This window comes from Rousettus aegyptiacus, unplaced genomic scaffold, assembly GCF_014176215.1.
Source record: "Rousettus aegyptiacus isolate mRouAeg1 unplaced genomic scaffold, mRouAeg1.p scaffold_m13_p_14, whole genome shotgun sequence".
In the NCBI taxonomy this organism is placed as follows: domain Eukaryota; kingdom Metazoa; phylum Chordata; class Mammalia; order Chiroptera; family Pteropodidae; genus Rousettus; species Rousettus aegyptiacus.
Window position 1 is genome coordinate 11,495,736 of NW_023416289.1, and position 27,975 is coordinate 11,523,710.

Genomic DNA, 27,975 nt, shown 5'->3' on the forward strand with positions numbered 1-27,975 from the left:
ATATAGGGCAGCACTTCCTAACTGGTATCCCATGGCATGCCGGTAGAGTGCAAATGGGTCCCGGTGTGGGAAATAATGGAGAACTCAGGCCACTTGCTAATCTGCCCCCACCCCTATGCCCAGGCTACCTCCTACCTCAGCCACTCTGCACATGGGCTTTTGTGACCTAGGACTCTAATATTTTGGAAAGTATTGATACAGAGTAGGAATTACAAATATGTCCTCTCTAGCCGAACCAGCTGGATATGAATGTCAGTGCCACCATTTACCAGCTAGTGGGATCTTGGAGAAGTGACTTCTAGCTGATAAATAAATTAATACATGTAAGTGCTTAGAACAATGAGAGGTACATGAGAAGTAATAAAAATATTAATTATTATTATCCTTGTATATACATCCACACACTTTTTTACTATTTCAAAGCTGGAATAGTTTCCGATTAGAAGATAGAATGTTACATTTGGGATCTGGAAACTTTCATGTCTCTGTGTGGTCTAGGACAGGGGTCTCCAACCTCCAGGCCCTGGACCAGTACCAGTCTGTAGCCTGTTAGGAACCAGCCCGCAGAGCAGGCAGGAGGTGAGTGGTGGGCCAGCGAGCATCACTTTATCAGCATTTGCAGCCGCTCCCCAGCACTAGCATCACCGCCTCAGCTCCACCTCAGATCATCAGGCATTAGATTCTAACTGAAACACTGTTTCCTGGTGCCAAAAAGGTTGGGGACCACTGGTCTAAGGCACAGTGTCCCAAACAATGTGATGAGACAGTGACTCTTTTGCCCTCAAGATGGTATGGCAATGCCTGAGGGATCAGAGCCCCTGGGCTGACAGCATCTAGTCTTTGATTACTCCAGTCTGCTGAACAAATAGAATCATTTTTTGTTGTGTGCAAAGACTTGTAAAAGGTTGGGAAGCATGGTCATAAGCTTCATGTTTATTTCAGAATTCAGTCAAAGGTACCCTGCCTTTGCAAATTTTGCTTTCCTCCTCTTTTCCCTCAACTCTAAGAACCAATTATTTGGCAAACAATCACATTTAAGCACACTCTTAGCCTGACCTCTGTGTGTAAGAAGAAAGATCGGTTTTCAATAGTAATTTTCTGATGTAACTTCAATAGCATATTGCAATCTAATATGATAATTACCACTTTTTAGAGAAAGAAAAACAAGTTAATAATCCTTTACCTACATATCATGTGACTCTTTTGTTTTCTAATACTTGGCTAGTTCCTGCAGCTTGGGGACATTTGAGGGGTGAATGTGTGATATTGAAAATCATGTGCTGCTAAAACCTGAACGGATATTTAAAACACTGGGGACATTTTTCTGTCTTTAATTTCAGTTGCTATTTCTCCTAGTCTTTAGGTTTCAAAGTTTATAGCCTTCTCCTTTGTGGGTCTGGGTCCCATTTTTGCTCCAGTTTAGCGCAGATACATGTATCAAATTCTGGCTGAAAATCAGCTGTCTTCTCAGTTTTCAGAAGATGGCTCTCCTATTCCTTCCATAAGCTCCTTGAGTCTTTGTTCTTTGGTCCAATCTGTAAGCCATCTGCACCCTTCATTATTAAGAACATATTTACCGAGATTTCACAACTGTTTAATAGATATGTATCTTATTACATGTTTGATACACCTCATTAAACATACGATTCAATTGATATTTATTTAACATTCAGTAAACACTGAGACCCCCTCAGCCTAGACGGGGCCATGGGGGAAGGGGAGGACCCCAGCTCAGCATCAGTGCTTCCCTTTGTCCTGTAGGAGCTGCTCCCGCTGCAGTCTTGTTCTTCGTCTTTAACCCTTCAACACGCCAGCTCAGATGGGCTCGGGCAAAGGATCAAAGTTGGGACTAAAGCCTAAACTGTAGCTTCCAGCTCGAGCTTCCACGGGGGCTACCAGTCTGGACGCAGTCCATGCTCCCCGGTGCCATCTCAGCAACAATGCTAAGTGTGAGCTCTGGGGGAGACTGTCTTTCCAGATCAACAAGTGTGACTGTGATTTTTTTTTTTTAAGTGACTTATGGTGTGACCATCAATACAACTCAACAGGAGGAGGATGCCAAAAACCTCCCAGCTGCTCTCCCAACCCAGACCAGATGCATCAGAAGCTCTATTAAATGAACTCAGGGAACATCAGGATGCTCTGAGTCTATCAGGCTACTTCATCCGTTACTCGCTTCATCTCCGAGAGCCTTGGTTCATGGCGCAGACTGCGCTTCACAGAACCCAGCTCTTTGAGTCTACTTCTCATACACTAAAGCTGCCTTATCTGTTTCAGAAAAATAACGATATATCTGAGTCCTGCACAGGCGGTGGCCAAAGGTAGAAAATGTGGCCAAACACCCAGTTTTTCTTTAAATGGAACTTTTCAGGCATGAGCTTCTCATCCCTGCCAACTTCACTTTCTCTTAAAGCACAGGTTTAGAGAAACATTACTTCATTTAAACATTTGAGGCTTTTATCTTTTTTCAGTTTTCAGGATTCATATATGAAGAAATTCAAAGAAGCTGCAGCAACTCCTCTGTAAGAAAAGTTTTCCTTTAAGAAGGCCACATGTCCTAGCCAAACAACTGATTACAAACTGTAGGACTGAAATGCTTTCTGTGAGGGGGGCAGGAGGCAATTTAGTTCTTAGTTCTTTGCCATAAATAACGGATTAAAAAGCTTAGCTGATGCTATAAATTAAAAATGTGAAACTAATTATACCAGCCCCATAAAAGCGAAACAATCAATTCATAACCCAAGTATGTGATGTGACAGCATCTACCGGGTATACGACAAGAGAAGCAGAGAAGACCCAGTAACCCTACAAGAACCTGTCCTCTAGTCCAGAACCACAGGCCACTTCCATGTTGCAAAGCAAAAACGGTAGTAGCTCTGTTGTTCTCTCTACCCATTTTTCATGACAAGTTTCATCCTCTCTTCCCTTTCCCCACCCCTTCCATGCAGTCCCATTACTCAAATAAAGCCTCACCCATACCAACGAGCACAGCTGCAGCTTTGCCAATTCAAACCAGATGGGTCTGGAAGGCAGCTGCTGCCAAGACTATAATTCAGCCGGGAATTCCTAAATGTTTCAACCAACCATTTAATAATGTTCTAGCTAGAGTTTTCTCCCTGTTCTAAATAAATGGGTGAGGCCAACTTGGCTGGACTATGCACGTTTCGAAAAGTTCTCTGTGCTGCTCAGTGGACTGTTGGCTTCTGCTTTAGATGGACCTACCCAACATATCATAAGCTGCCTATGGTTTCACCATTCCCAGCTAGTCCTTTTTTTGGTGGAGTGGAATAAATCACTGTTTGCAGTTCTTCATGCGCTCTATGTATTAGAATCATACATTTATACCTCTGCCTTGTGATTTTGTGGTCCTTCCACTAAAAGTAGAGTTTATTTCCTCATTGAATTGATGTGTGATCAACCATGTACTTGATTTGGTTAACAGTTGAGTGTGTGTGTATGTGTGTGTGCACGTGTGTATCTATGTGTGTGTGTGTGTGTGTGTGTGTGTGCGCGCGCACGTGCATGTGCATGCTAGCTCAGGGTTGAGGCCTGGAGAGGCACAGCATCTTTCTGTTCCTACTCTTACACTCTGTTGATCTACCATGAGAATGATATGCCCTGGATAGTGACTGGTCTAAGAAGAATGAAAAAACACTTGAAACTGACTTGAACCCATTTCGCAACCTAGAGCTAAGTCTAGCTGATCCCAGCACAAGCACAGCAGAGCTACAGCTGGCCTATAAAAGGGAAAAATAAATGTTTGCCGTTTTAAGATACTGCATTTTGGGAAGGTTTGTTACACAGCAGTACTGTGGCAATAGCTGACTGATATAACTGCCGCCTGAGTTAGCATGTGATTATGTTACACTCTTGCTTTCTGGTTCCTTGCAACTTACAGGGCAAGTCCCAACTCTTTACCATGGCCTTCAGGACCTCCCCCAATCCAGTTCTGGCTTAAGCATCAGTCTCTCTGCAAAAACCCTCCTGAACTGAGTTGATACCTTCTTTTGGGTTTCTAGAGCACTCTCATGATCTGCTACAACAGTACTCATTGTACTGGAGATCACTAGTATTATATCTATCTCCCCAGGAAACTGCAAACTCCAGAGTCAAGAGTTAACCCATCGTCTTTGTAACCCCAACACTAGTGTACAGTAAACAAATTGGATTTGCTTAGCAATGATTACAGCCTGCCTGATTTTGACAGGAAACACCGACAGACCATTTGCTTAGAACAGACTCAAATGTTATCGAACATTTTCAAAAAAGTAACTTAACATTCCCCAGTTTCCTAGTTCGGGAGTCTAGGATTACACAATGATCTGGATTTCGGTAGGGGACAGACAGTGGCGCAAATATCATTGAAAGTCATAAAGATATGAGCCAAAAGCAGGGCCAGGGCCCACTTAAGTTCTCCCTTGGGATTTCAGCCTGATCCTTGTTCTAATGTTGACCCATGGCCATTTCCCAAATAGAGGGAGCTGAAAGCAGGCCGGAGTTTGATTTTCCCAGTTGATTTGGTCACAGTTTTGCCCATAATAATTCTGCTGTTTTCCCTGGGCTGACTGTTGCAGACAAGTCAGATGGAGCTGAGCTATCGCCCTGGGATAGATCAATGCTATCGATCCTCAAGGCACCGTGTCATTTCCAGGGGATTTGCTAAAGAAGCTACTTATGTTCCTTTTTCATTTTCACCAACTCATTACCAGCTGCTGCTGCCTTTGTACATCTCAGCAACACCTGGAGGAGTGGAACATGACCGTCCAATTGGGGTTCGGACACCTTCCTTCAAAATTAAACACAAGACAACACGCGACCCACCAAAACCTGAGCCACAAGAGGAAGTCAGGTCACACTGGCCCACAGGGGTTTGGTATTTTTTGTTTTGTTTTAAAAAGGGCAGCCTGGCCCTACACTAAGCAATTGATCCCCGGGCTTAACTTTTAAATTAAGACCATTGTAAATTTGGGAACTTGAGAGGACAGAGAGAGGACACCCATAATACTTTGCAAATGTCAAGTGCCTCTTGATGTTGGTTACTTTTCAAAGGTAGCTAGGTTACAATGTACTGTGGTAATGAAAAAACCCCGTCAGGCCCACTCTACGGGGTTTTAGTCAATATACATAATATTATTGGGCTTTGCAAGGATTAAAGGTTGTTTCTCTCACAGCCTCACAATAGGGCTGTTTTCGCCACTGAAGGCACAAAGGAAATCTCCCTGTTTACAGAGGAGCCCAGGACATTTTGGGGCCCTAAGGCGGTCCCCCTGCTGGTGGCTTTGTAGTTAACCTAAAAAATCTAATTTCTTTTAACCTATAGATTCCGGGTCTTATAAAAAATGATTTATTGGTGATTTATGTTGGCGTTGAGTCATTTCTAGAGGACAGAAGTTATGGATTCCTCTAGTTTTATTCTGAGAGTGAAAGGCTTTGTGTCACGCCATTCTCCCTTCGACTCTCATGTCTCTTCGATTTTCTCGTATTTAGTGTAGTTTTGGAATCACTCATCCTGCAGAATAGAATGTTCAGGATGAAGTATAACACAGGTATGGCCTTACCTATATTTATAGACATTAGGAGAATAGAGATAGTGCACGAGAAAATTCTGTAATATATCACAACCGTGCCTAAATAAGAGAAAGAAAACTATTCGGTATGCTTGGCCTGCATGATTAAAAGGAATTCCAATTCTAAAACCTCACAACAGAGATGCAGTGACTAATGTGGCCAATGAAACTTTTAGGAAGAGGATTATGAAGAATAATCCTGGGCTGGCTTCAGAGAATGACCCAACTTATTCTTTTAAGCATCTCTACAGTGCCCAGAACTGTCTTAGAATTAGTCTGATTTAAAAAAGTTTTTGTAGTAAAAGCTCATAACATAATATTATTTTAATCATTTTAAAGTATACAATTCAGTGTACTTGTCATTTACAATGTTGTACAACCATCACTACTATCTAATTCCAGAACTTTCTCATCACCCCAAATGGAAAGCCTGTTCTCCCTAGCTCTTGGCAACCGCAAATCTGGTTTTTGTATTTATGGATTTGTCTATTCTGGATGTTTCATAAAAATGAAATTACACAATCGGTGGCCCTTTGTGTCTGGCTTCTTCTACTTAAAGTAGTATCTTCAAGGTTCCTTCATATTGTAGCATATATCAGTATTTCATTCCTTTTTATGGCTGAATAATATTCCATTGTATGGATATACCATGCACTGTTTAGGCATTCTTCTGCTGATGGACATTTTGATTCTTAGATCTGATTTTTGCTTTTCTTCACGGTAACAGAAATTCATATAAACAATGTACATATCTAATGTTGTTGTTATGGTTGTTTTTAACAAGTCACATTAATAACATACTTTATTTGCAGTCAACATGTACCAGCCCTAGAGGCGCTCGATCAATATAGTTTGATAAGTTCTTGTCCTTGTCTCCAAGAGCTCTGATTGGGTAGACCAGAAATAATGAAATAATTAGGGGGTGCTACAGGTAGTCTATGGATGTGCCACACTACAGAACAGGAAGGAGTTGAGACTGGGTATGAGCCACTGACTTTGGCAGAACAGGTACCCAAGACATCCCCAGCTGATAGCCAAGGGCTTGTAAGGCTATTTGTATGAAGGATATTGTGATTTCCTATCACTTTTTAAATAAATGGATGGTGATAAGAGATGCTGAAATAAAGGGACTGGCTCACAAGACAGCGCAGAGAGCGTTGTGGTGGACTGGCCCCGTCCAGAACTTCAGGTTGGTGAGAGCCTGAAGGCTGCCTTCTCCAGTCAGTAGTGTCTGAGGAAATTGGGTAACATTTCCGTTGCAAAATATATTTGGGGGAAAGCTAGGCGAACTATAAACCATTTTTTTTTATTTTAAATGTGGTCTTTGTTGACAAATAGGCCTGAGAATTGTGGTCAAAGGTTAGGTTAAAGGAAGTTAAGTAGGTCCTGGTATCCAGAGCCTTTAAATATACTCATGTATATTCTAAAGTTCCCAGAGGCCAGACACAATATGCAGTATTTTCTAAAATTTTTTGATTATTGTATCTTCAATGTAGCTGTGTTTATTGTGTGGTTTTTGTTTTATACAAAGGTACCTACTGAAGGGAGCTACTGGGAACTGAAATGTATGGGCCTTACACTCCACTTGCCAAATCGAGGGTCTGTGGGGCTGTGCTCACCCAGAAGGGTTGCGTTCTTGTGTTTGTTTGCTTGTTTGTCTTCCCAGAAGAGTCTCCATTTTCCAAATTTCATAAGGATGCTCTGTTGGTAGCAGAATCCTTGAACCCTTTTTGGTGGAGCACTGGGGATGGATGTGTTTATGTGTGTGAAGAATGCAGGGAATAAGAATGCTCTAGGGCATCGCTGGGCATACCTTATATAGGGCAAGGCTGTAGCCCTGAGATGGAGCACTGTCACCAAGAGCAAGGTATTTGTTTTGACTGAATGTTGGTGGCCCCCCAAGTGCATATGCTGAAACCTAAATCCCTTTATGATAGTATCAGAAGATGGTGGCTTTGGAAGGTGCTAGGTAATGAGAGTGGAGTCCTCATGAATGAGATTAGTGCCCTTATAAATGAGACCCCAGAGAGCTCACTTTCTCCTTTTGCCACATGAGGACAGAGTGAAATGAAGACGTCTATGAACCAAGAAGTGGGCCCTGACCAGACACTGAATCTGCCAGTGCCTTGAACTTAGACTTCCCAGCCTCCAGAACTATGAAAGATAAATTTCTGTTGCTATAAGCCACACAGTCCACAGAATTTTGTTATAGCAGCCTGAATAGATGAAGACAGGGGCTCACAGATTTACCCGTGGGGCCACTGCAGCTTAGAATTCACCAGGTGCAAGGATTCTCAGGAAGCACGGCAGGACCCTACTATAACTGAGCCACCATATCTGATGTCCTGGATTTGACTTAATTCTGACCTTCCTAGAAAACTGGGCTTTCCTCCTTGGTCAGGATGAGGGGCCTTGGGGAGTTCAAGATGAGGGTCTAGGAGCCCAGGGGCGGAAAAGAAGCTGACAGAATACGAAAAGATGAGGTAAATACTCTAAAAGCCTAGGAACTCAGAGAGGGATGGATGAACCAAAAAGTCTTCAGGGAAAAGTTGAGCTGGGCATTGAACCGGACACACCTATTAGTGCTCACCTCTGTGTTTTCTCCTTTCAGAGGTCATTGATATTCAAAACAAAAAGACTATTGGGGCTCTAAGGGATGATGAGATTCCCTTTGGATCAATTCAGGAGGATTAAATTATTTTTGATATTGCTTAGCTTCATATATCTATAGTAGAAGTCTCTGAAAACTGGTATTCCATGTGGAATACTTCTCAGAAGACTTGACTAACTGCAACATCCCAAACCACGGCCATGAGCATAACTGAAAATAGGGTTTACTAGATAAACATGAATCTATGATTACAAAATTGGTATCATAAAAGCCAAATGGCACATACATAAAAGTAATTCTGTATGTCAAGTTGATATCTGTTTCTTGCCTTATAATAAACACATACATATATTTATATATCATGTGTTATTTTTTCCTGCTTATAAAAGACATGTGACCATTGTAGAAAATTTGGAAAAAACAAAAAAAGCAAGAAAATAAGGAACACTGTAATACCTGTTTACAGTTATAATTTTGGTATATATATTTTATAGATCTTTATATATAAGTATATATTACATATAAGTATGTAAATAAAATGAGTATACATTTTATTTTAAAAAGTTGCATCTTTTTATATATTAAAAAAATAAAATTTGGATCTCCTATCTATGCTATTTTTTAACTTGTTTTTTAAGAATCATGTATCAATGTATTGTATATACTTTCCATATCTTTAAATATCACTTCACAATATGGCTGCACAGAATATCACTGTATGGACAAACTATATTTTATTTAATATAATAATTGAATATTTAAACATTTTTCTCTATTATATATAACACGGTGATGAATTCTTTTTTATTTCACGTCTGATTTTTTCCCAGAAAGCTCTCACATCTTTTTCTTATATTTCTGTAATACTACAAACTCCAAAATGGTCACCACTGGTGATAATTATTCTCTGAAGATGAACAAGATACTTATCAGGTGTGAATAATATCTCCTCATATGAGTGTCATATACCAAGATCAACAATGCAAAATGGCATGTTGAAAATACTTGGGTTTAAAGTATTTAATTTCTCTTACAACATAAGAAAATATAATATAAAAAGTGGATTTAGCAGCACAATATGTACATGAAATACTGGGAAATTTTTTCTTGTTCAAATCAGCCACATATAGAGCTTCTATATCACTTTTCTGTGGTTGTATGGATTTTCTTGACGTGGAACTTTCCAATGGACAGTCATGGACAGCAGGCCAAGCTCACTTAGGCAAGGCAAATAAGCAGTAGTCCTCAAGTGCTATTTCTAAGTGCTGTACACCGTATTTCTAGGTGTGGCCTATGACGAAGGAAGAGCTTTTGCAGAACTGTGGCCCAAAATCTTATTTATAGGAAAAAGGATTCCACGCTGGCAGACTGATGAGAGGTTGCACCAGCCACCTAGAATTGTTTGCTAAATAGAGGTCTCTCAGGTGTCTTTTTTAAGCCAGGCCTGTAAATGGAAGCCCTAATGCTTCGGTCACATGAACAAAGACAGTAAGGCACAGAAGACAGGCACGAAATCAAGAAGGTGACTTGCTTCACATGAACACAGACTACCTAAGACTTCCAGAATCTTCTGCTCGAAAAGTTTGAATGGTAGAGTGGCTGAATTGTAGAATACTAGAACTCTGAAACCGCTCTTAGAGCTTCAGCTGGCTTTCCTAAACTTCAGTCAATTGACTGTCACCTTCATGACTTTGTCCTACCCCTGTACAACCTGCATTGCGACTTACTATTTTTCTTCCAATAGACTCACAATTTTACTTAAATAGGTTTAGCCTCATCCTAAGAGAAAATATCCATGAAATCATGGTATAAAGTGCTGTTTATATTTTTATATATGCCCAAATGTTAAACTTAAAAAGAATGTTAGTGTACCTTCAAACATGGTCTTCCATATCACTGCGAACATGCATTCCACAAGTTAGCAGATGTGGGTTTCAGAAGAGCTCTTTTAGGACAAATACAGAAACAGGACTGTCTATAATAGAGAGTAAACATTTGAGACTTGCTTTTTTGAATGCCCTTATAGGCTATAAATGAAGCCAGGTTTAAGAAGATTTGAATAAATGTCTGGAGGTCAGAGCCACAACAAGCTGTTCAATTAGGGGTATTCAAAATACTAAGTTGACTCCCTGTGTCAGATGGACCCATTAACCCTGGATTCTACATCGAACAATCCTAGCACAGATTGAATATTGGCTCCCGTGGATCTTTGCTCTGACCCAACACTGCATTTTTTTTTTTTTTTTGTCTCTGGGCTCACCTTTCTGTTTATGGAGTAGAAACTCCTTAAGCATCCTTCCCTAACTGGTCGGACTGACAGTCCCTCTCCATTCTCTTTGGGAGCCCTGCTGCCTGATGCCTGCAGCATCATGTGGTCCCAGGCAATAGCTTACACCCTGGAGCACCTGAACAGTCCTGACCCCACCAGCTGAGCTGTATTCTCCCTAAGAGTCAGATATGTTTGTCCCCAAATCTCTTTATGGAAAGTATTCTTGGAAATGTAATTCATAACTTAATTAGAATGAATAAAAAGCAGAGATAAATGGGTATAAAAAGAGTTGTTTTTATGACAACTCAACTAACTCTGTGGAAACACTCAGGTGAGTTGCTAAAAATTGCCCAGTGGGTAGGGCAACTAGAACTGAAAGATTTTGCACTCTGATGGCCTTCCGGGTGCCTGAAATTCTCCCTTCACTTCAAAGACTGGACAAGCAACATGTCAGTGGTTAATGTGAAAAGATGTAAGCTGTTTTAAGTTTAAAATGCTTAAAGTACATGGCATTATATATATATATTTCTGTGCCCCTTGCTTCAGCCAACTTTTAACATTAACCGACCAACTACTAATCTATTAGAGTTTTCTTGCAGGCATGCGTGATAGCTGTTTTCACTGCTGGGCCTGAAATACTGTTAGTTGTATGTGTCTTGGCTTCGGTGTGTCTCAGGAGGTGTGAGCTTCCCAAGGACAAGGACTCGGTCTTAGCTACCTTTGCTCATTACATGGAGTTAAGGCCTTATAGCTATTGATCAGTATCAGAATTGAAATACAATGCTTATGTTCTCATTAATTTGAATTCCTTCAAGTTGACTATACTTCCAACCCTGATCCTGAGTTATTTTTCTTTATGGCCAAATAACTTCATGTGTCTGAGATGAAGAAGCGCCTGTCATTGAGCTGTCTATTCTGCCAGGATTGGCCAATAAGGAAAAAGCAAAGGAGGCAACTTCTGGCAGTCTGAGCATGACTGAGGTATGGTTTGGCCAATTAAGAACTTCATGCTAGAACATTCCACCAATGCTATAGGATGGTGAAGTAATTCATCACATATATTTAAAGTTGCATTTACCGATATTTTATGGTATTGGATATTATTTCTATTAACATTTTATGCTGAAATTACAGAATGATTCGTGAGTACTGAATTTTTGATTGCTTTTACACTTGCTGGGACACTATTAAACTTGATTTACGTTAATAGCACTGTAAGAAGATATTAACAATGAAATTTCCAAAAGCACTTAGCATCTCATAATTGGAGTTAAATGACAAAGAAAAAATGAGGAGATAATAAAGTAAAGAGAGAAAAGGAGAGAGAAAGTTTTGACAATATTCTTTTCAACCTGTGGTTCTTAATAAGATTTTTGCAAAATTGTTTTAGGTTAGGAAAGAATCAAATCTCCAATCAGGAGAGGTGATGCTGATTTATTAGAGGAGTTTTATAATATGAAATAAAGACCTAACTTAAGGTAGGGAGTACAGAATTTACTACTTCTAAGAGAGAAATTTTCTGATTTCCAGAATAGGGAGGAAACTTCAATTACCACCTTTTTCTCCTGTCCAAGGTGACAAGAAGATAATCTAATTTTTTAAATAAAAGTGATTTAGTCATAGCTTCTGGATTACAGAGAGACAGACATTTAAAGCAAAGACATCAAAGCTAAAACAATAGTATTAATAACAATTATTATAACACATTTAGTTGAGCCCTCATTATATGCAGGCTCTATGCTAAGCGATCTACATCTATAATCTCATTTAATCTCCATAGCGCCCTATGCATCAGGTAGTATTACTAGCTCCATTTTATAGCTAAGAAAAGTGAGATTCAGAGAAATTAGATGACTTTAGCAAGTGGTGGCACCAGGACTTGAATGCACACAATCTGGCTTGTTAACCACCGTGCTCTCTTGAGCAAAAGGACTAAGTTATAGGTAATCTGATTAATGTCAGAGCCACATTATGCATGGCTTGCATTGGCCTGGGTGCTTTTGCTTTTTATAGATCCCTTCCTCCCTTAAAAAAAAAAATCAAACTACTATTTTATGATTCTATTGACATAAAATGAATATATTAACATTACATATTAAAACATCTTCTTTGATCAAAAAGTGTACTTTTTATATGATTTTAATAGAAATTAAAACACTTTTGTGGGCCTCTAAAATTGTTATGGCCCCTACACACTGCACTGAGTCCACTGTGCCTAATGGAGAGGTCAGCCCTGGTTAGCATGACTAAAGAGCCAAGACTAGAACATAGGATCATGTCATCTCATTTCTGATTTACAATCAAATCCAGCAAACTCTGGTGATGGAATGAATGGAAATAACATGAGAATAGGAATGAGGTGGTTTCCAGCTCACTTGTTTTTCTGGAGGACACATGGTTCAGGTCCTTGCAACTCCAGGACTGATGAGGTTTTTACAGACTTTACCTTAATCAATATACTTATGTTTAGGGTTTTTTTTTTTTTTTTCAAAGAACAACTTGAATCTTTAACTGATAATACTGCCTACATTCTAACAAGATACTAGAGATGGCTAGCAACATTACAAACAAGATTAGCTGCTTAGGATTCTGCCTTGGGCTACTACTGTTTGGGAAGCAATTCTCTGAAAACATAGAAAAAACCCCCAGCAAATTTCCCAGTCCTCTCTCATAGCAATAAACTATAGTTTCTTTCCCAATCAGAAATGAGATTCATACATTAACACTTCTCCCCAACACACTAATGTTTTGTTGGATCCATTTTCTTTGGAGCTAAAAAACTAGGGGTTACTCTGAGAAGGTGCTAGATCCTACGTTTGGCCCAGACTTTAATATATTCCAGATAAAAGTAATGAGGAAAGAAAACATGTTTTAGTTTCCAAATTCCTACTCAACCCCAACCTGGATGCAGGGTGAGTCAAAACATATATAATTTCATTACCATTTTAGGGTTTAGTAGTTGTTTTGCTTTATGATAAAAGTAATCTCAAGTTAGGTCCGGGTGAACTGAATCACTTGTATAAAGGTTTCTCAGATATAAGAGCCTGAATGAGATTTAGGTGTAGATGCTTTCTAAAATTCCCCACTTTTAAATCCATGATTTAAAAGGGAGTAAGAATGCACTTTTATTTACAAGGAAAAAGTTCTAGGAGTTTAGAATAAAATATTTTCCTTGTAGTTTTTAATTCATTGAAAATCATGTGATTTTACAGACTTGTTTTGTTTACAAGACTCTTAAACTGGAGAACAGATAACCAGGTATATAGCATTTATAGACTTTATTTGGAATTTGGACATTATTTACCTTAAAAATGATTGAGAATGTGAATTAGGGATTCTGTTAAGATCACAGCTAACAAAAGGCACAAATTAAAAAAAAATAACTGATAAGTAAATAATAGATGACTGAATGGATAGATGCATGAATAGATTAATGAATAGATAGAAAAATAGATAGATGAATAACACAGATGAATGAATTAATAGAGACACAAATGGATAGACAAGTAGATGACAGATAATAGAAAGATATTCATAGATCAATACATGGTTAGAAAATGGATAGCTAGACACACATGGATTAATAGATGACTGGGAAGCAGAATAAATAGTTGATATATAAATGAATATAGCTAGATGAATGGATAGGTAGATGCTAGAGATTAATGTACGTAAGGATAAATTTAGAATGAAATTGTAGATAGATGAAAAGGTACAACAATATCATGAGTGTACCCAAATGAAATGGAATACCAATGAAGATAATGACATTTCTATTCACGGAGCTATTTTAAATAGTTTAACTATTTTGGGGGAGGTATAGGCTGGAGGTAGAAAATTAGTCTCTAAGAGCTCTGAAGTTTCATAATGTCTTAATGATAGGAAGAAAATACATGGGCGTGCCACAATTGAGCCGCTTCTGAATCCTCCATTCTACTCGATTCTGGCCCACTCAGCCTCTTTGATACACACAAGAACAATGAGAGATACGTAGGGTGGAGGATGCACAGAACAGCCTTTGTGAATCCACTATGATTCACAAAAGTCATCCCTTTTTGCCTCTTTAATTCTGAAATTCATGTACACCCTCACCAGTAGACCTACTCGGGAAGGCCTGGTCCTGTAATTAATCCATGTCACAGGAAGATGTAGTATCAGCAAAATTTATGAGTGAGTTTGAGCTGCTGTGATGAGTAGGGGCACCTCAGTCTGTGTGACATAAATTCCTCTGCTAATTGGATTGCTGGAGCTAATCAGAAGCCAGAAAGGGAATAAAAAATCCGCGTTCCTCCTGCTGCTGCTGCTGCCGGCTGATAAAGCGGACAGCTCCTTTCAAGACAGGGGTGCTGGGATTGAATCCTCACGAGGAGGTCTTCCTCTAGATGACTATCTCAAAGGTGACGCATGCCTTCTGTCACCACGCCAGCAGGAGATAGATGGAGCAATGGGAGAAAAGAGTAGAGTGATTCCAAAGAGATTTTACTACCGAATCTCCAAAACAGAGTGAATAGTGGAAAGAAAAACATTTATTAGGCAAAGGGAAGGGGGCCATCCAATGGCCTGAGAGAACTAGAAGCTTTTTTTCTGAAATGAGGAGCCACGCTCTGGGACATGTGAGCATGTCTGACATCCACTTGGGGGCATAACTTTAGGGGGCCTCATCTCCACAGCCAGAACTCGGAGCAGGCAGGAGAAATCCATCTGCAGCTTGTCATTTAACTTAGGACACCCTTGTGCCCACTTCCCTGAAGGTGAACGAGCCACAGGGAGGGTATAAATTCCATTCAGCACTAGGGCAAGAGCAATTCAGGAAATTCAGTTGAACTGCTCGAGCTGTAGGGCACGTGAGGAAAAAAGACCAAGGTGTGAAACTTTTCGCCTGCTGGAAAACCATCTGCGGATAGCAGCCGAGAGCAAACGCCCATCGGCTACCACCTGTTTTTTAGGTTTTAGTTGAGGGCAGAAAAAGCAAGTGTGTGTTCAATGTCCTATGTCCCTTTGCCTTCAAGGATAAACAGTTCGTTCAATCCAGCCCAGAGTGCGAAATGTGCACGCAAGAGTACACCAGGGCACGGGTTAGACGCTGGTGGTCTTTCTCTCCTCTTTGCTTGTCTGAGGTCCTACCACTTCTCCGTAGAGGAAAATGTATCTCAATTGGTTCCACCAAGCTGAGTGCCCTGTAGTTATCTTTAAATTCCTCTTTTTGTCTGTCCGGTGTCCTTTTCTCTCTGTGATTACCACTTCTTTGCCCGTATTTCTTCTGGAGCCCTCTACACACGCTAAATCCTTAGCCATGATGAGTAGGCAGCAAGCCCCTCTCGTACACAACAAAGACTTCTATTTTTTTTTTTCTTTCTTTCTATCTTTTGGGCGACACGATAAAAAATAACCCTGTATTTATGCAAATTGCAAAGTAGCGTGTGATAATGAAAACAAAACAGTGCTGGCCCGCAGCCAAGACATGGCACTGACGGGGGCTCCCGACCATTTGGCTCTTGATTCTTCAGGGAAAGCAGCTGTAGAGAAAGGAGAATGCAGAACACCCTCGTCACACGCGCGCTCCCACGCGCATACCCTCATTCCCACGCATTCCGGTACCGTCACCTCGGAGCCAGCAAGACCTGGGATCCAAATGAAGTTCTGCTTCCGACCGCCGCCAGCCCTTCAGCGTCGTCCCCCACGAGCCTCCCTGCCCCCTGCTCCTGATTCCCTTTCAGGAATTTACAAACATTTTCCGCAGATCAATATCTGTATTGATTATTCATTGTGAGTGAGTCGTGTGTCTTTGGTGATCCAGCTTGCAGAGGTTGCAGCCAAAGCCTGCTGCAGGGGGGTGGGGGGGGGAATAACCGAAGGCGAGAGGGACCCAGCTTCTGCTGGGTCTGAGGCTGTCGGCAACACAGAAAGGAAGAGAAAAAGAGGAAAACGCTGGAAAACGAAGGAACGGACACGGGTGGAAGAGAAAGAGGGAGCAATAGCAAGAAAGACGAGGCGATGGCCGGACATCTCGTCCCAGGGACCTTGGTGGCTTGGAGGGAAGCCTCATCTTGGGTCTGCTGTTCTGTGTAACATGCAAGTGGACTCACTCTGCTCTCGGAGTGAGAAGTGACTCACAGTTTTGGTATCTCCTACGTAAGAGCTTTGGGGGGATTCCTTGGCTTGCTGACAAGGGAAGGCAGAAAGCAGCAGCAGTGAGGTAAAACACCATTGCTTCCAACTGCCTTGCGGAGGATATGCAGTCGCTTGGTTTGCCTGGAACAGCTTGCAGCTCTCTGATGGCACGCGGAGGGAGAATAATTAAAAAGGCCAGCATCACTTACTAAGTGAGTAAACACAAAGCCGTTCCAAACGTGCTCTCCAGCTAATGAGAAGCTGTAATTTCTTATACTTCAAGGCAAAACAAGACAGTGATGGGGCTCAGTGGAGTGTGTGTCTGCGTGGATATGGGAGTGGGGGTGGAGATAAATCGACTAATTGTTGGCAATGTTTAAAAAAGGGATTACTGGAAAAGACAGTGAAATGATGACAGGAAAACATCTTGGATCAGAGCCAAAAAAAAAAAAAAAAATCGAGGCAAATCAAGTCTGCAGCTCCGAGAAACACCCGTCGTTTCTGACGGAGACTCGGATAGGAATTGCCCGGTGCTCCTCAGCTGAATGTGGAATATTGCGTGGGCACCAGGGGATGGGACCAGGGACCACCAGGGTGTCCAGAGGAAGGAACCACGGCATGCCAGGGGACACAGTTATGTCATACTTTGAGAAAACAAAACAAAATAATAAAACCAATCTGTCCTTTCTTTTTAATTGGAGCTCCTGCTCGCTCAAAATTGCTTCGGTCTATTAAATGCAACCCCTAAATGTGCCTTCTGATAATAGGAGCTGCTGATTCTCTGTCTGTTTCCAGGAAGCTACTGCAATGTTACAAAAATGTGCTGGAAGAGAAGGTTGAGGAAATTCAGTTTCCTGTCCATTGGGCTTTGGGCAAAATGTACCAAGTGATTTTGTCTTTGCCATTTGGACCGCCAGGTGGGAGCTAGTTTGGGATTCCGCTTCTGTTGTCACCCAGCTGTGGCTTGGTGAGTCCAAAACCAACCATGAATAGGACTCTTTTAATACAAACGTGCACAATAAGAAATAAAATGAATTGGATCTTCCTTCTTTCTGGGTGTTAATTGAACTATCTGGTTTTCTTTCACATGGATGGAGTTGGGGCATTTTTTTTTTTCCCCCTGGGACTGGAAGGTCAATAGATGAGATGTCTTCCTTTTGACTAAGGTTTTGCTCTTCATTTTTGCTTCTTTATTTCGGATTCCCCAGTACATTGCAAGTTTCCTGAGCAGGAGAAATGTATCTTGCAGATGTGTGCCTTGGAGACTCGGAGGAGGAGGAATTAAGCTAGTCGTGGACGACTTGGGCACCTTACATTGCATTTCTTCAGCATTCACAGAGACCTATGTCTGGAGAGAGAGTGAGAGCGAGAGCAAGCGAGAGAGAGGGAGAGAGAGAGTGAGTGTGAGAGAGTGTGTGTGTGTGTGTGTGTGTGTGTTAGCATTATGTGGAGTGTGTGCTTGCATGTGTGTGGCTCTGTGTCTGTGTGTCTCTCTGAGAGGGAGAAAAAGAGAATGAAGTCAGAGCAGACGGAATGTTTGGGCATTTATGTGATTCATGCAGAGAATGTTCAGTGCTGCAAGGCAGACAGCCACCCATCCCTGGACTCTGCTGCTCTGGAGGGCCTGTACAGACCTGATCTGAATGTTAAATGCAGGAGACGAAATTAGCATACTAACCAAGGATGTCAACCCCTCCTTGCAATCAGTAAATGGCCGTCTCCTCACTTTAAAGCCGGCATTGCCATGTGCGCCAGCCACTTAACCATGTCCTCTGTCAGGTCCTTTTTTGTGTTTGTTTTTTTGTTTTTGTTTTTTGATGAAAGACTGGAAATTCATTAATGAGGAGGGAAGGAAGGGCTTCAAGGGGCTGTAATGAAAACAAATGATCCTCTTTAAACCTCATGACGGCCAAACCCGGGAGGTGGGGGTTGGTTTCTGCTTTGGGGCTGGAGAATAGGAAATTCCACAGACAACAGACCACTTGACTAGAGCCCAAGAATGCATTGCTTGGGAATTTCTTCAATGTGGTGAAGACACGCCATGGCCAGTATGTCTGTGTTAATAAAACTTAGAATGAGCTTTATCTTCCTAACTCTAAAGTGCGGTCAACCAGATGTTTTTCCATTCCATCACAGGTTATCAAAGTTTCTTGACCTTGTGAGGGTAGGAAGAGCCTTCTGGAATCTTTTAGTCAATTGCCCCAGCTTTTGAAGCAATACAAATTTTTCTTTTGGGCTATGCATTAGGTTTCTCCCAAAGGAAGTAGTTGCTTTTATTTTAATCTTTAGCATACAAAGAGACACACAAAGGAAAAGAGTTGACTTCCACTTCTGTAGAGCCAGCCCCACGCTAAAATAGACGGAATGCTGCCTCGGATTTCAGAATCAAGCACTCCACCCCAAGTACCTGGGCTGAAGAACATTTGTTTGCTTTTTCTTTATCTTAGCCACTCTATCTTCAGAAACAAACTTCTTCTCTTCCATTGTATTGTACGGTTTGGCTTTAAACCAGGGGTCATACACTTTGAAATCTCCAGGGACCTGGAGGCACCATGGTGAGAAGGTAATAGGGAGGAGTGGGGCATGGGATGAACTGGAGACGGAGCCACTCAGGGGAATAAAAGCAGTGCTTTGTGTTTCCTGATCTTCTAATGTTCTAAGAGGTGACAGAAATTGCTGTGTTTAAATATATCAATTTTGAAATATTGGCTCATAGTGTTTTTTTTTTTTTTAATAACAATGTATAGGTCAAACAAGAGATATTTGTGAGGAGAATCATAGCCCACAGCATGCCAGTTTGCAATCTTTCTTTTAGTCTAAAATATCTAGCAGAAGTGTTTTTGTTGTTATTTTTAAATCCCGGTCTTTCTGTAAAACATTTTACTTTATTTTAATTAAAAATATAGATATTAGCAACTGCATGGCATACATCACATGTGCTTTGTTGGACCAAGAGGGAAGTGCTAATTTAAAACAATGAAGAGGGGAAGGAAATGGATGTCTGTATGGCCTGCTTGCCTTGTGGTCTCTGGCATCTTAGCACGGCACGGTGCAATATCACCTTTATCTAAGGGAGTGATCGCCACGAAGGTTTTCCCAAAGGTCAAACCTGGGAAGATTAAATATCTAGAAAGAAATATGTTTGGATATTTTTCACATGTATCTCCATCAATTTTTAAAATACGTAATAATTAGTGCTATTTTAACATTTTTAAAGAATTAATTTTTTTCTTATTCATCCACAAAACTCTGTATCTCAAGTGGGTAGGAAAAAAAAATGAGAAACCCCAAGGAGAGATCCTGCTTGCAGTTTGGAAGAACATTTTCCCATAGCACTTGAACTAACTTCCACAGGAAAAGGCACCTCAGCAAATGGCAAAGGGCGGCAAGAAAGCCCTTCTCACACAACGGTACAGGGCTTTCCGATTGCCAAGGTGCTCTTTGCGAACATCGCCCTGTTTAAATCTCACCACAACCAGGCAATACAGATAGTATTCTGCTTATTTTACAGATTAGGACACTCAGGATCAAAGAGGTGATGAAATTACCTAAAGCTGAAAGCTAGTAAGAGGCATTCGCAGGTTTTCTGAATTTTAATCTGATGCCATTTTATTATTCTTTGTAGGTTCTCAGAAAAATATCCTCTACAGCAGGGGTCTCTAACCCCCAGACCACGGATGGAGGACCGGTCTTCCTGTTAGGAACCAGCCCGCACGGCAGGAGGTGAGCAGTGGCCCGGCAAGTGAAGCTTCATAGTGTTTGCCGCAGCTCCCCAATGCATCGCCACCTCGGCTCCACCTCAGATCATCAAGCATTAAATTCTCTTTGGAGCACCAGTCCCTGGTGCCAAAAAAGGTTGGAGACCGCTGCTCTACAGTATCCCTGACCCAAGGCTTCCTCTATTCTCGATCATCTCTCATCTCCCACTGTACTTTCCCACTACGAGGTAGTCATCTTGTAGTGTGTGCAATCCGTAGTCACGTGCAATTTGAAAGTGCTCCCAGTATCCTGCCAGCAATTAAGAACCACCACTCAATTCCAAATGGCAGTGGCGGAAGCCCCCCTTAGCTTTCCATTCCCCACTATTTGCTCCAATCTCCCTCCTTCTGTTGAAAGTCGCATTTATCCACAGGCTGGTCTACATGTGCACGGTCTTTACTTCTTCACCCCCTTTTGCATCTCTGTACAAAGCACTCTGCTTTCACTTCTATTTCCCCATTAAACCTGCTCCAGGTTATTAATGGCCAATTAAATTATGCTTTCCTTCCCTGCATGACCGGATTCCATTGACCACTCCCTCCTCCATGACACTCTTCTCTGTCATATTTGAAACTATTCTGTGTTAGATTTTCTCCTTCACTTACTGGCTGCGTCATCTCAGGCTTTACCTCAGACTTGTCTTCCTTTCACAATTCCTTAAACATTAGTGTTTCTGAAGAGAGTTTCTATTCTCAGCTGTACATAGTTCACTTTACGTAAACACAAACCTTCGACTTCAGTAGTCACCTGTAAACTGATTATCAAATTATCATCTCCGACACAAACTACTTTCCCAAACTCAGCCTCGGGTATCTGGCTGCCTGCTGACCTCTTCTCGGAATGGTCCACGGCACCCCCAACTCAATAAACCCCAAACCGAATTCATCATCATCTGAAAACCTGCTCCTCCTTCCACATCCTTTATCACTCTTCCCTCTTACTGCCAACTACTTTTCAAGCTTTTTTTTTTTTCATTTCTACCTCCCTCATTCCGTGCTAGCCTCTCTCTTTCACTATATTCCTGTTGTTCCTCTTTTGGTTAATTTCCTCAGTGGCTTTCTAACAGCTCAACTGTTCTCTTCACTCTCAGATGCACCCCTAATTGAGCTATAGAAAGTGCAGATATGCTTAGTTTGCTTACCTCTGTGAAATCCTTCAGTGGATTCCATCTCCCTAACTTGGCCTTCAAGGCTCCTCATAGCCTGGGTCTTGCCTCCCCCCAGCCTTCTCTCTTGAAACTCTTCCATTCCCCACTCTTCCCTCTAGGTCATTTTCCATGGCTCTAGGGTTTTACTTGATGTTCCCGCCTCCTGGAATGTTCAACTCTACTATTTTTACTTGGTCAACTTCTTCTCCGTCTTCAAGATGCTGTTCCAGTAAGAAGTATTGCCTACCCCTTAAACCTTCCACTCTGGGTTATGTGCTGCCATAGGCCCTCTACTGCTGCTTCCCTGTCTCGCAGCATTTAGTCCACTTTTACGATAATCAGGTTCTCCAATTTCATTATAAGACACTTAAAGGCTAAGACCTTGCTTTTATCCTTGTGTTCCCAGAACCTGGCGCAGGTTCTGGTATAGACTGGGTGCTTAATCAATTAATATTACTATCTTTATTATGAATATAAGAAATACAATTATTTTTTTTTTTTAGCTAGAAGATTACAGCTGCCTCCTTCCCAACCAAACTGAGGGAAATACAGCAACCATTTCCCACAGTGAAAAAAAAAAAGATTTCCTACAGTGCAATTCTCACTTACATCAGTTTTTTTGACTTCTGTCAGGTGAGAAATGAACACTGGGGTGGTCTTTAGGTGTTTGCTGATGTGGTAGAAACTTTGGAGTTAATTAGAAGCTCTGGCTAAAGCTGAACTTCCTTTGCAGAGTTCCTGGGAGGAAACACTAAATTAACAGTTCAAGGTTACTATTAGAAAAATAGCCTGTTACCCTTAGGTTATGCCTCAGGGAGCTTGTTCTCCCTGCCATTCCTAAGATGTTTCTACTCTCCTTTTGACGTGCCTACATCTGCCACCTTAAGCCTCGCCTTTCCAACAAAGGTGAAATCTCCTGAGCTCAGAGACTACTAAATGCTTCTTTTGCATAAATCCCAGCAGCAGTAGATTCTGGATCACTCAATTAATACTGGTTGAATGAAGTAGTGAGAAAATCTGCCCACCATAGAAGAAAGAATGAGGATGGTTTTGTAAGTCCCCATCTTCATGAAGCAGAACGTGCCATATAGCTCCCTGGCAGTACCAAGAAATATTTCAAGATATCATTAGGAATTCCTAAATTTATAAAAAACAGTTGGTTCTCATCATTCATGATCGTTATACTCTATAAAGTCACCATAGACTCTGAATTGGCAAATAGCGAGCCATTGCTCCTAGGGGAATTACAGAGTTAGGTTCCTTTAAGCCTCTGGTGACAATATTTTTGTCAACTGATAAATACGAAACCTTTTGTGTGTGTGTGTTTCTATTTAAACACACCTTATTTAATATCTATTGTTAATTTATTAGCATTTAACTCATCGCCAACAGCACTGTAAGTCACGCCTGATGGAAACCTCTCTAATGCACGTGTTTTTTCCACAAGGCACAACATCGCCACCTTTGCGAGTTTAAGAACACTCGACGGCACTTTAGCACTGTGCTTGGGAGGCATTTTAAACAGATGAAATGTGAAAAAAATGGCACTAAACAGGCAGTGATGAGAAAGAAAACTTGTTTACAGTGTGAGAGATAAAAAAAAAAAAAGGTATAATGTTGTCTTATTCGATGTCAGCTGGAAATGTGCACATTGGATGACTCAAAATTCTAGCCTTTTTGTACATGTCCACAAATGACCATGAAAGCACTGCCAAGAATTGCTTTTGGGGTTACAAATAAATTTTAAGTGAGTAGGAGGATTTGCAAATGCAAAATCTGTGAATATTGAAGACTATTATAATATATTGATAAAAGAGTAGAACTTTCGCTTATTTCCAAATAGAGACTATGATGACCTTGTTCACGGCACAATTCTGACTTTGAAGTCTGTTCTTTCATTTATACGAAACTTCTTCCTGGCAAAGGATCACTTTCACTTACTTAGACCTCTTTGCATAAGTGACTGCCACTCATTAGAAGTTGTTTGATCGTTGGGTGTCGGGTGGTGCATTTTTCTCAGAGAAACGAAGAGGGCTTGCTGTGATAAGACGCAAAGGCTGGGTGATCAGTTAGACTCCACCACCAGCTGGGAGAAGTCCCTCGCTGCCGGCTCTCCAATGTTTACGATTCGAAGGTGGCCTTGGCAAAATGACAGATGACTCATGTTTCGCATCTTTGCTCACATGAAGAGGATTTTACATGACTGTCTTAAAAGTTATTTTTTCTTTCCGAGCTAAATCTTGCTCTCTTTGAGTCATATCTTCACTTGTACTTCATATTGCAAGTGTTGCTCAGAAATTCACTTTCACTCTTATTGATTCCCATCTGGTGGCAAAGAATGAATGCAGAGCTCTAATACACTATGCTATCCTCTTCGCATAAGCCAAAGACACAGACACACGTGCAGCTTGAAAGTCAGGAAAAATAGGTAAGTCAGAAATTTAGAATGTAAACAAAGGAGAAGCACGGCAAGATTTCGGGCAACGAGAGTGACGAGAGGAGGCTCCGGAAGGTCTTACTATACCTCACTACAAGTGAGTTCAGAGTCGGCGCCAGTAGAACTGGAGTCTATCTGTTATTTATTCACACTGTGAATCTAACACATTGGGTAACCTCTCTGAGAACTGGTCCCTCTTCTGTGAAATGGAGACCATGACACCGCCCTCCAGGAATGACTGTGAGGATTAAATGAGATAATTTTTGGAAAGTGATGAGCTTGAAGTCTGGCAGAAAAGGACTGTGAAAATGGAAGTTGGTAATTAATTATTGCTTTGCTATAATTTTCTAGATTGCTAACTAGCCATCTGCCCTGACTTCTGTAATGCATATTCATGGAAACGCAGAAAATTAGAGCTGAAAGATCTGTTCTAGGTCAACTTCCTCATCGTGTAGAGGAGAAAACTGAGTGGAATTCAACCAGCTTAGCATCGCATAGCTAGTCAGGGCAGAATCAAAAGGAGAACCAGCTCCCTGGAGCTCATTTCACAACTGTGCAGCAAAAGCCCAGATTTCCCTGCTACATCCTCCTTCCTCTCCTGTCAACTGTCTCTCAGCCTCACCTCCCCCACCCCAACAGCCTGGTCACCACTGCTCTGTGGGTTACTATCTTCTTTGGTAGAAAAAGCTAGTGCTAAAAGCATCAACCAAGTAGAATATTTTAGGTCAGAAACCACAGAACAAGAGTTCTCTATGTTTTTTGATGGTAAATATAAATAGCAAGGGCAGATAATATTCACAGCACAATAATGTCAGACAAAGCGAAAAGGATCATAGAAGCTATAGAAGGAATTTTCTTTTTAAGAGCAATCAATTATTTCTGCAGTTCTCTGTAGCAATTTGCAATATACCGCCTTGGAAATGCCCACAGGAAAACGCCACTGGATATGTAAACCCCAAAGCTTATAACTAACTGATCACGCAATGATGGGACAGGAGAGCTGAGCTGGTCGAATGGGATGGAGCTGCTTAATTCACACCAAGCCTGTCTTACTGAGTGGAGCACAGGCTGAAAGCGCGCTGCTCCAGGAGGCAGCAACCATCCCATCAGTGTGGAGGTGTGGCAAGGTGGTCCTGCGGCCCTTGCAGGAACTGGGTGGTGCTATGGGAAGGTGGATTATGTGGCATTCAAGCAAAAAGTTACATCCAGCAGGACAGTGGCAACAGCAAAACAAGCTACGATGTGCACGTGAGTCCCGAAGGTGAAGCTGAAGTCAGGGTCTGGAGTGTGTTGTCAGATGAGAGAGGGGTCTACTACTGTGGTGTTCAGCTAAGGCAGCTGGGTGCCCCGGCTGGCTGCAGAGGCAGCCAGGTCGAGCCAGCATCGCGGCTCCGGCTGCCCAGCCCCTCCCCCGCTGACTTGGGTTAGCTGAAGCAGGTATCACGATTAGGAAGTGGTTAGGCAGGCCTGGTGGGGTCAGGGGACTTTTACCCATTTCATCACCTAAGAGAGAAATGTTTGCCACAAATTGTTTATATTTATCTTTGAGCAGATAACAGCATTTCATAATCAGTCTTGGGAGGCAAATCCTCCTTTTTCTCCTTGGCCGTGCCCCCTCACTCTTATTCCTCACCCATTTTTGTCCTCATTCTACTCGCATCCAATTGAACTGATGAACCACAAAAGCTGATATAAGATGTAACTTCATTAGAATATCCTCCTTGCACAAGATCTGGAACTGTATTTAATCTGCCAAGGTAATAGGTTTAAGTGAAACACAGCTGACACATCCAGCCCACTGAGCTATTATATTTGCATTTTATATTGAGCATGCCTGCAATATTCTTTTGGGTAGATGGAATTGACATTTCCATATGATGGCAAATGCTAAATTGTGAATAGCTTTCATCAGGGTTTTGCTTCAGCAATTCCATTATCCTATAGGCATAGAAAAATACCACAATAAATACGCGTAAGCATCCGACGCATTGTGCTTTTATGGTACGATCTCTTTTGTGGCCTAATTTGGATATATGCAACATCTCACTTATCCAGAATCCACCTATTTAGCAATTACCTGACTTATCTGCAATTAATTAAAAAGAAAAGCTCTATAAAAGCCAGAAAACTTGTCACTGAAGTGACAGGCATGGAAGTTCAGGGATGTTAGAGAGACTTTTAACTTCAGTTTCAGTTGGATGCAGGGCTCCCTTCCGATCCCCTTCCAAGCATCGGGTTTGCATGCTAGGCTGATGGCCAGGACCTCCTGGAGGAAACTGCACCATGCGAGGCTCCCTTCCAACCCCCTTCCTTACTCCTGAGGGTTAATGGGTAGGTCTGTCCCTGTGGGGAATGGGAAGTTAACCATGGGCCCAATAAACGTTGTTGCTCCTGCATCTAATTTTTTTTTTTTTTTTAGTTTCTGAGGACCCTTCCTAATTCAGCTGCCATTTCTTTAGAGGGTACGTGAGAATATATTAATTGAGATGTGAAGGACAAAGTGCTGAAGGAACCCAAAGAATGCCAGGAAATGTTGCCTGTCACACCAACGGAGCTCTAAGATTTAACGGAGGCATCCGCAGGGATTTCCACATCTCTAAGAATGGCTGAAGAGCTGTGGAAAGATCAGCCGGGAGTGTTTCTGAGTGGCAGATGATAGAATCTTTTAGAAAATTATTTGTATTGAGGAGAGGGTCAGGCATATACACTAAAGAAAAATGACATGGTAATCAAAGGGGTGGGAAGATTTGGGGCACAAGGCGCTTTCAACCATGAGGATGATCCTTTTCTCCTCCTTCTTCCTTCCTCCAGGCATACAGGTCTGAGTCCTGGTGACAAGTGAAAGGCTCCGGAACTAGTTTCACACAGAGCTTCTTTAGTAGTGGGACATGACAGCCAGGAGCACTTTGGAACCAAGGCAAGTGAACATGGAACAGAAATTCAGAGAAGAGAGTCTTTCCCTGCAGAGCAGGTGGCGATGGGAAAGGATGAGAGTGGGAAAGAAGTGGGAAATTTCGACCTGAAGGAGACACGGGACTCATGGCCACATCAGCCCCAGCTCTAGCAGGCAGCCCGTAGTGGCTGGCATGGTGACATGGGATATTACCAGCTTTGGCATCAGGGACAAGCTGGAAGGCAGCAATGCCACCAGCTCTGGGAATGACGGGAGGCAGTGCTTTTGCACGGAGAGCGGCCAGGTGCCCCCCACAGCAGCTGTGACGGTGCTGAGGCACATGCACAAAGATCGATGAGTGGCAGAGGACTCAGATCAGTGGGGGCTGAGAGGACTTGAACGAGCACACATGACACCCCCTCTGCGGGTTACCTCCCAGAGCCCCTGGGGAAGATGCTGAGTGAGAACGGAGGTCAGAGATGCTCACATTAAGAAGGCCCTAGTTCCATGCTGCTGCGACCTGGAGAAATCGGTTATCTCAGCAACTCATACCTAAAAACCCTGTGACAAAAGGATGGGTGTCAGGAACGCTACACTGCAGGTGGTCATGCTCTACTCACACGGACACGAAAACTTAATCAGAAGCTTCCATCTCCATTTTCCCCAAAGCTACTAGTAGTTACCTCATTGTTCTTTATTTGCTTGATGTACTTATCTGTATCTTCTCCTGGACTGTAAGCTCCTTGAGGAAAGGAACTATATTTAATTCACCTTTAGATTCCCACTTCTGAACATTGTGCCAGACAAACAGCCGACACTCAAATGTTTGTTGGGTGAATAGATAAATAAACCAAGAGATGTCACAAATGAGAAGGTCGTCTGTGGTGAGGTTATACACATTAATGAAGATTGTGTCCATGTGTCCGGAAAGAAGTGGAAGACCCCACTCGGAGCTCTGCAAGGGCCGAAGGGAGTTGGGGGAATACGTACAGTCCGAAGCTTGCCCCTACATGGGCTCTTTCAGAATCTTCTGGAACCTCACTGGATTGTAGCCCCTAGTGATTATCTAGGTGTTCTAAAACAGGTCCCCATGACTCTGTGAGGAGCAGAGAGGTTGGCATTCCCATACCCCAAATACTTTAAGGACTTGATAATTGAAAAAGTGAAAGAGTAAGAAAAGT

At 41.9% G+C, this 27,975-nt stretch overlaps 1 long non-coding RNA gene across 3 annotated transcripts; it reads left to right on the forward strand.

Moving 5' to 3' along the window:
• Positions 1 to 16,640: 16,640 nt before the first annotated feature.
• Positions 16,641 to 27,474, forward strand: LOC118611424. 3 transcript variants are annotated; one of them, XR_004954389.1, is made up of 5 exons: positions 16,641 to 16,770; positions 20,184 to 20,281; positions 21,968 to 22,097; positions 26,321 to 26,363; positions 26,713 to 27,474. It is a non-coding gene; the product is annotated as an uncharacterized LOC118611424 (long non-coding RNA). The 3 variants fall into 3 exon arrangements; XR_004954390.1 differs by lacking the exon at positions 16,641 to 16,770 and adding an exon at positions 17,307 to 17,525; XR_004954391.1 differs by lacking the exon at positions 26,321 to 26,363.
• The last annotated feature ends 501 nt before the right edge of the window (positions 27,475 to 27,975 follow it).